The sequence below is a fragment of the Zonotrichia leucophrys genome, chromosome 6 (genome assembly GCF_028769735.1).
Source record: "Zonotrichia leucophrys gambelii isolate GWCS_2022_RI chromosome 6, RI_Zleu_2.0, whole genome shotgun sequence".
In the NCBI taxonomy this organism is placed as follows: domain Eukaryota; kingdom Metazoa; phylum Chordata; class Aves; order Passeriformes; family Passerellidae; genus Zonotrichia; species Zonotrichia leucophrys.
The window spans coordinates 17913948-17925179 of record NC_088176.1 but is presented as its reverse complement, the minus strand read 5'-3'; the positions used below and the strand labels follow the sequence as shown (position 1 = coordinate 17925179).

General features: G+C 43.0%; 1 protein-coding gene across 5 annotated transcripts in view; it reads left to right on the top strand.

The window, feature by feature from the left end:
- The first annotated feature begins 251 nt into the window (after positions 1-251).
- MAPK8 (mitogen-activated protein kinase 8) overlaps positions 252-11232 on the top strand; it is a 37174-nt gene continuing 26193 nt past the window's right edge. For 3 of the 5 annotated variants that reach the window (XM_064716310.1, XM_064716313.1, XM_064716308.1), the window contains exon 1: positions 255-342. The gene's annotated coding sequence lies outside the window, so the exon portion shown is untranslated. Of the gene's footprint in view, positions 343-11232 lie in introns of all 5 variants that reach the window. The other 2 variants (XM_064716312.1, XM_064716309.1) reach the window with 2 other exon arrangements.

The following is an 11232-nucleotide window of genomic DNA, read 5'->3' as shown; positions in this document are numbered from 1 at the left end:
GAATTGCTCCAGGGAAAGGGCGCGGAGGAGGCAGAGCGATGGTGCTGCCCAGCGGGGATGCGAGGGCCGGGATGCCAAAGCCCCGCAGGGACGCGGTGGGAGCCAGGCGGGCCGGGGGCGGTGAGGACCGGGGGCAGCGGGAACCCGGCGGGCGGGCTGGAGGCGGCGGGGCCGGGCTCGGGGCCCCGGGCGGGCGGGCGGCGGAGCGAGCAGCGCCGAGCCGGGCGGGGCGGGGCGAGCGCAGGGGCGGCGCAGCCGCAGCCGCGGCGGGCGGAGCGCGGAGCCTGTGCGCGGCCCGGGCCCGGCTCATTACTCAGCGGCCGAGGCCGGAGGCGGTGGTCGGTGAGCGGGGCTGGGGGCAGCCCTCGGGAGCGGCGGCGGGCGGAGGGCAGCGGGGCGGCGGTGCGATGCCGGGGCGGGCGGGACAGCGGCCGCGCCGCGGGGCCTGGGCCGGCCCGGGAGGTTTTGTTTACGTTTCGGCGGGCGGGAAGGGAGCCGGGACCGGCCGTGCCCTTGCCCGGGGGCGGGCGGCGGTGCGGGGCGCTCCGGCCCGGTGACCTTCCGTGCCTGCTCGGGGCCGGGGGCCGGGAGAGGTGCGGGTGGATAATGGCGGGGACCTCTTTGTTGGTGTGGCAGGAGGGGCAGGAGGCTCGGCGCGGGGCTCCTCCTCCTCCTCCCGGGAGCGGGGGCACCCGGGCAGGCCGGGCTGGCCGCTCCGTGCTCGGGGAAGGAGCGTTATAGGGCGGGGTGGTGGGAATGCAGCCCCACCGCGACCTTGTTCTGAAAAATGCCTCTTAAAGCAGAAGATACTTCTCTGGGATAATGTAGCTGCTCTAGATGCACGGGCTGGCGGTGACCGGCAATGTCTGTGATTCTTTTGCCTTTTAAATCTTAAATTTCTTTCAAAGGGGATGAGCTGCCCCTTTGCAGAATTTCTTTTGCTTTTGATTTCTGTGTCGTTACATCCAGCTTTCCTTCCTGTTTCTTTATGCCTTTCTGCCTGGAGCAGTTCCATCAGTGAAGTTTGATCTGAGCTTCTTTATTAACCTACAAAAATAAATTCCACTTGATTATTTGTTCCACTCCCTAGCTACAATAATGGTTTTGCACATATGGTGTGGTGTTGAACAGAACTGTTGTACAGAACAGCCTTGCTGAAGGCTTTCAGGCAATCGACAAATCCTACACGCTTTGGCCTATCTGATAATACAAACACAAAGGGTGTTATGCTTGTTCGAGGATGGAAAGTATTACTTGCCCTAGGGTATGTGCATGTGCAATTGAGCAAGCCTACTCATTGCAGCTGGGTTTTACTTACAGGTGTGGAGACTTTACAGGTGTGGAGATGGTATTGCAGTCAGGTGAGACCTCTGAGAACCTCTCAGTTGAGGAGGTGCCAACAAATGAACTTGCAGGGCAGAATAGGAACTGACGTGCATGTCTGCGGGAATATCCGTGTGTTAGATAACTTGGAAATGGTTTAAACTGTAACATGAAATGAATCTGGGCCAAACTTATTTAAGGGTGCTGTCAAAGTGATTTCACTGACTGGAGTGTTCCTTGTATATAAGGAAGGGAAGCTCTTGATTCTTCTAATTGCAGCTAATAAAAATGTTGAATTTCAAATAGTCCTCTGCTTTGATCTCGGTCTCTTGGCACAGCCATCTTCCCATTTGCCCCACTTGATTCAAAGATGTGTAATCCAGGCTAATTTAATGGTGGGATGCATAACATGGGGTGCCAGGGCAGACTGCCTGCAGATCTTGATGGTTTTCAAGGCTAGCTGGGGAAAAGTGCAATAGGAGAAGAGAAATAGAGAAGTGTCTGCTGAACCAAAACTAATTGCAGAGGATGTACAAAGTTGTACTCTGAAAGAAAGCATTTTAATGTTTTCTACTGCAAAAGTTCCCAAAGTTTCTCGAGCAGTGGCTTGCATGAGCTTTCAGTGTAGTCTTGTAGGCTACCATATACTTCATGGAGACTTCTAAATCAGAAATATTAGTAAGGTGATCTAAGAGGGTTCCAGGTCCTGTAGTTTTTGGACTGTGTGGTTTAGGCAGTTGTGTGTGGATTTTGTATTTTTATTTTTAACCCTGCTCTTTAAAGACCACGTCTTTTGGTGGCTTATTAGGTGTGCAGGTGTAAGCTTCTTTGCAAATGCCTTGGGTAGAATTGTTGTGCAAATATTAAAGAATAAATGTTTCAAGATGGTAACAAATGAATTTATTTTCTGCCTGTTATTTACCCGAAATGGCTATTTACTATATATATATATATATGTTTTGGTTTTCTTTTCATCCTTCCTCAACTGCCTAAATTATTTGAACAAAAGATGCATAGAAACTGCACATTTAGTTCCTCATTTCTGAAGATTGATCCAGCATTCTGGGCAAATATATATGTCCTTTTTAATAGTCTCCTGAAAAGTATGGTGTGCTATTTCTTAACCTTCATTTCCCACCCTCCCAATCCCTCTCCTTGACAACAAAAGGGATGTATGTATAGAGTTTTACTGTATTTGTTGTTTTCTCTATATGTTTCTCTATATATAGTGTTTGGAAATTAGACCAATCTTGTTTTGAGCCTCGTTGTTTTTTAATAAAGGTTAAATGTTTGTTGCTGTAAATGGTTCCTTTAAGAAACCCCTTAGTCCTTAATTCAAAACCTGCAGAAACAGGCTTCCGTTTATGTTATGGAAAGATGTCTTGGCATTTGAAAGCTCTTTAAAAATCCAGTTGAGCCTACTTATGTTGCTTGCCTGCTGTGAAATTTACCACAGTTTTGCCATGGACTCTGAAATACTTTTAAAGGTATTCTTGTGTGTGAACAGATAACGATCTTGGTGTGCCAAGCTTATAATTAACAACTACACATTTCTCCTTAAATGATCTTTTCTTTTAAGTTATTAAGGACTAATTCTTGATTCTTTTTCTATTCAAATTGATTGCCTGTAAGCTTGATACTAAAACTATTGTTGCCTGTAATGTCATTTTTATTGTTGGATAAATGCTACTTGATATGTGAACAGATGGGATGCTTATTAATCATTCTTAGCTGAATATTGCAGACTAATGGTAAAATGAGGACTGACAGAAAAATATACTTCAACTCAATGGTCACTTGTGTTGGTAACAAAGCAAATACTGTATACGAGCTTATTTGTGTGTACACTTAAACCAAAAGGGCACACATTGATTCTGCAGCGCTACTGGACAGCCTGTTTGCTGTAATTATTGATTTTTGAGTGTTTAAGAAAAAAGAGACAAGCACACAACTCTGACAACCTTCCATTACTTTACTGATACTATACTAAGAATTTATATATATATATATATATATGTATAAAAAGTGTGCAGGAAAATGTCTTAACTCAGTATTTATTCTTTGACCTGTGAACGATTGCTAAAGTGTCCCATTATTGTAGTCTGTATCCATTGAAGCATTTACCTTTCTCCTTATCTGCTGAACAAATGTTGAAATGTCTCAAGTCTGGTGTTTTGATATTTGTGAAATACGAATGATGAACAGGGACTATCCTGTTTCTCGCTGGAATCTCAAAAGTCATGGAATTGCCCAGGTTTATAAAATGAAAGTGGTTCTTCAGCTGCTGGTTGCTGGCAGAAGAGGATCTGGAGTTCCTACTGGGCAGGAGTCAGCACTGTGCCCCTGCAGCCCTGCAGGGTGATTACTGCCTGGGCTGCCAGGGGCAGGGTCTGAGCAGCAGGTACCGGGAGGAGCTGTTCCCAGCTGTGACACTCCCCTGCAGGGCTGCTGGGGTCACACACACCCCCCCTGTGGGGAGACACACAGGGCAGTCCAGCCCTGGCTTCTGCAGGTGGGTGAGGGCTCGAGTACCTGAGAGTGCACAAAGGACTGGACCTGAGGGAGAACATCATTGCTACATTTTACCAGCTTTAGGAAGGGGTTAGAGAGGTGATGGAGCCACTTGCCCCTCTGAATGAATCAATGGCTGCAAGACATAAAAATGGAAGTTTCAGTAGGTTATGAGGGAATTAATGTCTTAGTGTAGCAGTCAGCCCCTCTTATGGATCAAGAGCCCATAAGGGCCATGAAGTCTTCATCCATACAGACTTTAGACTCAACAAGCAGCCATGAGGGGAATACAAATTTGAAGTTCTACTTGCTTTATAGATGATCTACAGAGGTTGCTTCTAAGCCTAATATTCTAATTCTACTGTTTATGGATTTTAAAGCTTCTGTTTTCCAAGTAGCCTGAGGAAGTTGGCAAAACAAAGGCACAGTGATTTAGGTAAACCAGGTTGCTCAGCACTGTTACAAGTTGTGAAGGGAGGAGTTGTGAGTTGAGATGAGCATCTTAGTTCAAGTCTGATGGTGGCAATACGTATTTTTCTGCCCTGCATTGAACTTTCCAGCTGACTAGGCAAGAAGTGCTTCCAGGCTAGCATAAAGGCCAAAAAAAAGGCTTATGGTACCTGTCATGCCTGTGATCACTATGATGAATTTAGAAACCCATCTCCAAAGAAACAGCAGGCAGTCAACAGCCTGGTAGCCAGCTGAAGTTAGTCCAGGTCTTGCTCTCTGTGTTGGAGGAACAAGTTAGCAGCTTCTGGGTGGGTGATGGTTCCTTGTGCTTAGCTGGAGTGTGGTTATCCCAGCAAGTGGCTTCATGGAGCAAACCAGCTCTGAGTTCCGGCTAGTCACAGTAGCAATCCGTCACTGCAGAGGGACAGGACTAATGGCAGCTGGAAGAAAGGAACAGGGCCATAAATCTCTCTTCAATGCTTCTGCTGCCTTGAGAAGATGTCCTGCATCTCATTTGTTTCTGTAAGTTCTTACATATTTGTCTCTTTAGCAAAACCAACCAGAGGTCTTAGTGAAAGTGAGGTGAGCACTACAGACAGTTGCAACCCAGAGTGAGTGTTTTGTATCTTAACAAAGCAGCTGTCCTGGTATGAACCTGTAGTATTTTAATATGTGAATGCAGCTGCTCATGTGTGACTCTTGAGAGAATTGTGTAGGAAATCTGGTGTTAAGGATGACATGTGTTTTAGAATCCTAGATGTGTTCTTTAGTAGCTTTAACACCTAAGATGATGTTGCAGTACCATATAAAAAGACACAGTTTTGAAGATGTAATCCTAATGTTAAGTTTTACTATGGAAACAGTAAAAGTGAATGCCATGGCTGACATGCCAACCAGCATAACTCTTGGTAAATTCTGCATTGTTCATTGTGTTTTGGGTGGTGTCAAACATCCTGGTCACCTTCACAGAAAAGTAGTGACATGATGAACTATAAGAGGTTTATTAGAAAGGCTGTGGGCTAGGTTCGCTTGTTTAATTTCATGCCAAGAAGTGAATGCTCAGGAGACACACAGTAAGAGGAAGGTCCTTGTGCACGGCAGTGGCTCATTTAATGAGCAGCGAAGCCTTCCAGCAGTGGGTGACTTTTATTTGTGCAGTTGCGGCAGTACAGAACTCATCCTTGTTGAACAATAGACAGGGTTTCTTTTGCCTTTAAAAAAAAAAAAACATTACAAGGTTCTTGTGCCACTTAAGTGTCAAGATGGTGGAAGAAAAAAGGCAGTTCAGTTTATAATAAGATTATATTGGACATAAAAAGGTTTTGTTAATACTAGCATGGCATTGTGGGAAAATCACAAAACCTTGATGTGATGAGGGATACTTTATTCTCCCTGTATTTTAGTTTATTTGAAATTCTTCTTAGTTTTCTTCAGAAAATCTCTCATCACAACTCTTTGTAGGCATATCCACCAGGGCTAGTGTATGGTGCACAGCAGTGCTTCTGAAGGCTAATATTCTTATTTAAAGAATGGAAATTCTCAAACACTTCCTATTTTTGGGAACTTCTGCCATATGGTAAGGCATATTTGTTTTTAATTTGGGTCAGCTCGCCTAGTTTTGTGCCCTCCCAGGATCTTGCCCACACCCAGCCCCTTGATGAGAGGAATGTTGGAGAGCTGGTGCTGCCAGCTCTGCTCAGTAAGAGCCAGAGCTCAGGTGTGTTACCAACCCCTGTGTAGCTGCCAGGGCAGAGCACAGCGCTGTGAGGCTGCCGTGGGAGAAGGAGCTGCAGCTGAGCCAGGCCCAGTACAGGCTGTTGGCACAGAGGTGTTGCAGCGCTCCTGGCTGGGCAGCCTTGGCCACAGCGTGTCCATCCTGGTGCTGGCTGGCATTGCCTCTGCTGGACATGGAGGAAGCTGCTGGCAGCTTCTCACAGCAGCACCCCTGTAGCCCCCTGCTACCAACACCTGCCCTGGGGTAGAGCATCAGGCACTACTGAAGTCTAAGAGAAATGGGACAACAGAACACACTGTTGCTGTTAGTAATTATTGGTGTAGTTTCCTACAAATTACCCACAAAGTAGTTGCTTTATTTAGAAATGTGCTGCCTTCCTTCCCACCCTACTCCCAAGAAATTGTGCAAAGTACTGTATTGTGTTACAAGAGGTATCTGAAGGAATTCTTAGTGTTGAAGTTGTCATGTGTTCAAGTTTTCTGTTCCATTCTAAAGCTCTTATTATAGAGGTATTTTATGCCAAATACTTTAGACAGGATTTCATAGCACATTAATCTGCTTGTATTTCACAGATAAATGCATGAATTAACAAAAGTAGCACATTCATAATTGGATTCTCAGTTTTCGTAGCTGGGATTAGAAGTTAAAATCAATGTAGTTTTAAAGCAATCTGAAAACTTTTTTCCCAGCTGTTACCCAAATCCTTCCTTCCTCTAATGTTCTATAGCTATTGTCCTCTTGATCACTGATATTTAATTACTATTTTAGGTCACTTGGTATCTGGTATCTTTTGTTTACTGTTGTCCTTTAAAACAATTAAAAAACCATTTAATTTTGTTTTTTGCTGAAACATTTAGCTTTTATATGCTTTTTTTTTCCCCCTGCAAAAAGAGGTTAAAGAACAAGCATTTCCTCCCACTCAGGATTACTCTCAGGGCAGGATTCTGCTTCTAAACCTGTGCAGATCTCATTGAGGCACTCTGAGTTATATTCACTTTTATTTTGCTGGTGGTTTCCCTCTGTTGCTTTGGCAGTGGTCACTGGATGTGCAGAGAGCTACCATACGAAGGCAGGCCTTTGAGGAATGGTGGGAATTATCCCTGCCTTAGGCAGTCAGCAGAAACAGTGTTGTGCCCAGATTAGTAATTTATTATTTTCTTCTCAATTTCAAGTTATACATAGTTATGTTTTTTTCAAGTACCTGAGTGAGCTGAATGGGCCAGGACACGATTGTGTGTAAAGGGATCTACGTAAGGCAACAGGGAATGGCATTCCCTAGAATGCAGTGGTTTCAGTCATGGTTTAGGCATGATTATGATTAAACATGTTTTCAAGGTACAGCAGCAGGCACTTAGATTGCACTTCTGACAGTTAAATCAGATGCTTGAAATAGAACAGTTTGTTGAACAGTTGCTTTACTGAATTTTCACTGATTTCAGAATTTAAGAGTAGTATTTACAAAAAACCAAACCAAATTAAATTGCAAAATAGTGTCCTGCAATAAACCTGAATATTTTAAGCTTTGAAAAACATGCATACCTTGATTTTCTCCCCATTTACCATTCTTTTCTATAATCTTTTATTTGAAAAAGGATTAAGGAATTGGAAGATCCTTGTCTTATCCTATTATTTCTGAAAAGGATAGTTTTGCTAAGAATAGTCTTTTAATCTCTTGTCATAACAGCTTCTTTACCAAAATGTAGAGTTACACAAGTTTTCTTTTGTTGAAGCTATTGTGGTTTATGATTTCTGTGACAAAACTGACCTGCAAGACACAACATATTATATTACCATATATTATGATAATAGGATTTGTCATGGAACCAATCTGTAGTGGAGTTTCGTATGACATTACAATGAAGAAGCTGTAGAGCTGTTCTCCTATCTAGTGTAGCACAGCAGAGTTTGCAGAGTGATATTTTTTGCTGTAAATATAGCACTACTCATTCTGATAATGCTTGTTCTAGAAAAATGCTACCTAATAAATTCCTTCATGGTTAATTAAAGTCACAGTTCAGGAGTCAATAAAAAAAGTCAAGAGGAAATGTTGGATGAGAATCTTCATCATTAGAAATGCCAGTTTTCAGGCTGGTGAGTATTGCATGCTGCAGCCTGCCTCATTGACAGCCTCCTGGCATTTGAATCTAAAACCCTCTTTAAAGGGAATGGAGCATACTTTTCTGAAACAGTCTCTGCTGATGTCTAAGGACTTAATAAAACAAGAATATATAAGAATATATGAACTCCGCAGTGTATTCTATTGCAAATACATAATTTCACTGTACAACCTCCTGTGATAAGCTTTGTGTCACATGTAGCCTTATCACAAAATGCAGCCCCCTGGAAAACATGTAATACAGAATACCATATTGCAGCAGAGTGGCTCTGTAGTGAACTGGATTAGAAGTGATCTGTAACTGGGTAAGAATTAGTTAAGTGCTGTTGGCCACAGGTGGGGTTTTTCCAGAGAGGGTGCACTCCTGTTCCAGAGCAGCTGTGTTGTAGGAGTTGACAGTGAGAAGTGCTGGGAAGTTGTAAGTGTTGCTGTCTTGCTCCTGATTTGGATCACCAGGACTGTGTCTATCACCAAAATCAACTTGAAAGCCTCAGATAAAGTTTGGGCAATTCTTAAGCTTTGTAAGTCATGGTGCAACTTTCAGGAGGTTTGAGGTAGGTTTAAGGTTTATGGTAGTGTCTTTCTCTAGAGATAGCTTCATGTTTAGATTATGTACCTTTAAAGATATTATATTTCAGAAACCTGGCAATCTGGATAGCACTTGGTGTGTAATAATCACAGATGATGAAGAAATGTGAGGTTTCATTTCCCTGTCACAAACTGGCAGACGCTCTTTGCTTAGAGGGGAGAGGGAAATGGCTGAAGGAATGGTAGATAAGCAAGCACAAATTTTCACCTTTTCATGGAGCTGATAGCATGCGTTCACTTGTGCATCTTTCTTTCCTTGTCCTCAGGCTACTTTAAGTCTCTGTGTTTTGACTTCTCATTTTTCTGAATCTTAATTTTGTTTAACTTCCCTCGTGATGAAATTAGAGCTGCTGGTGGCTGTAATGTGTGTTTTACCTAATTGGCCAGCAGGCCCTAAACCATAAGTATGGATAATTTCTTCTATGACCAGCTGCTTTAGTTGTAAAAATTTATTCTATGACCAGGTACAGTTGTAAAAGAAAAATAAAACTGACTAGCTCAAAGTGCTAGAAGTGAATCAGTTACCTGACTGGTTTAGGTAATATTTGTGTGTGTAAGATAAACATACAGCCCACGTGGCATTTTTCCTGTGCTTTATGGCAGTCTCTTTAATTGTCTTGTGCCATTAACAAATAATGCCTTAACTCTTCATGAATGACTATTATATGCATTCTTTTAGTATTTTTTTTGTAGTAAAAGGGCTGTAATTTGTAGACTAATGGCATTATGGGACAATGTCTTAGAGTGTAGAGAAATGTAGGTGCAAAAGGAAGAAGGTGAATTAATTCTCTCAATAGGAAATTTACTGATAAAAACCAAAAAATATCTGTTTTGAAAAGAGAATCACTGCGAAACTTTCATTGCTTGTAAGTAATTTACTGTGGTGCATTTGTTACTTGGTTCTTCATTATCCTGCTTGTGCAAGGTGTGTGATGTGTTTTATCTGACTATAAAGAATTCAGTTCTCAGATTAATTGAATTTGATGTTAAACAAAGCTAATGTTTTAGTGGTACCAGAAATTATTGGCTTATTTTCGATGTTTTGCAAGAGATATTTCACAATATGAGAATTTGCTTTAGAAATGTGCAGTAATATTGATTTTTATATAGAGGATACTCAGAAGCAGTGAATGCAGGTTCAGCAGTTCAGCTGACCCTTGTTCAGCAGGCAGGATGAGAAAACACTGGTATGTTGTACTTGGTTTGCATAAACGCTTGCTTTGAGCTTCTGAGGGAAATGTGGTGTGGAGGTGCCGACTCTGCCTGTGCTCTATGGGGAGCAGTGTGTGAAATTGCTGCTGGACCTTCAGTGCTTCTGTCCCTTCCAGCTGTGCCAGCAGTGCCAGGGAATGGCTCACCTGGAGCAGTGTTTAACGACAGGAGCTGTTTCTGCATGTTTGTATGTGATCTTACACTGCCTGTTTATAGACAGTATCAGTATTTTGCTAGTTACAGTCTTAATTTGATCACTGCCAGTTGGAGGTCTTTCCTTACAGCTAAACAGCCTCTCAGTCATTAGTTACTTCTGACAGTGTATCGACTGTTCCAAGGTACTGGTGACATGGAAGTGGAAAAGCTCCAGTTCCAGTTGCCTTATACAAAAATCCCTGTCTCCAACTTCAGGTTTCCCTAATTTCAGGTTCAGCTGTTAATATTTTGGCACTGGTGACTGCACCTGTGAGTGATTGCTATTTCAGGCTGAATTGAATGTATTTGAATGTAATTTGATGCAGGGAATTCCAGCACTGGTGCAGAAGACATCATGTTGAAAATTAGCTGTTTGAGCTCATTCCTTATTTTGTTATTAAGCTTTTATTGTGAGTTTTGAAACCATTTGGAGTGAGGTTCCCAAAATAGCACAATCTTTAGTGGAAACATTTGCTTTTGATTAGTTGCTATAGTATTGATCAGAGGGATCTGACAGGGGAGGCAGTGGAGAACATGCCAGCTTCAAGTTCCTGTCTGTATGACTGACTGTGCAGATATAATCCCTGGGGCATCCTGCTTCAGTGACACCACAGAACGTGTCTGTCCTCAGTGTCAGTGAAATTGGCTTTTTCACCAGAGGGCGAGTAACAGCCTGAAAAGGGAAAACTCAAGGGGCTGCATTTGCCAGCAGCTGCTGCTGGAAGCTCTGCTTGGGAAATAAGAATGTTCCTCTTGCCTGGCTGTCAGGAATAATTCCCCTCTCCTGTCCCTCCCTTCAGAGCAAACAAGGAAGCTCCCAGTGTTAGTGGTTGGGGATCAGGCTGTTAACCTGTGCTCTACCCAGGTGCTGTAGCTGCTGGCACAGCCCCTTTGTGGGCTGACTGAAGTGACTGAAAAAAGCAGCAGGTCACTTGAATTAAGATGAAAAACAGAGCATGCATTTTTTGCATGGATAAAAAAAGATATGTCCTTTTTTTGCGTGTGTATATTTTCTTTCTATGACTTCTAGTCTGTCTCTGAGCTGGAAGCTGGCTTTCAGTAGATATGAAATTTTCTTGACTCATTTTGCCCCCTTCTATTG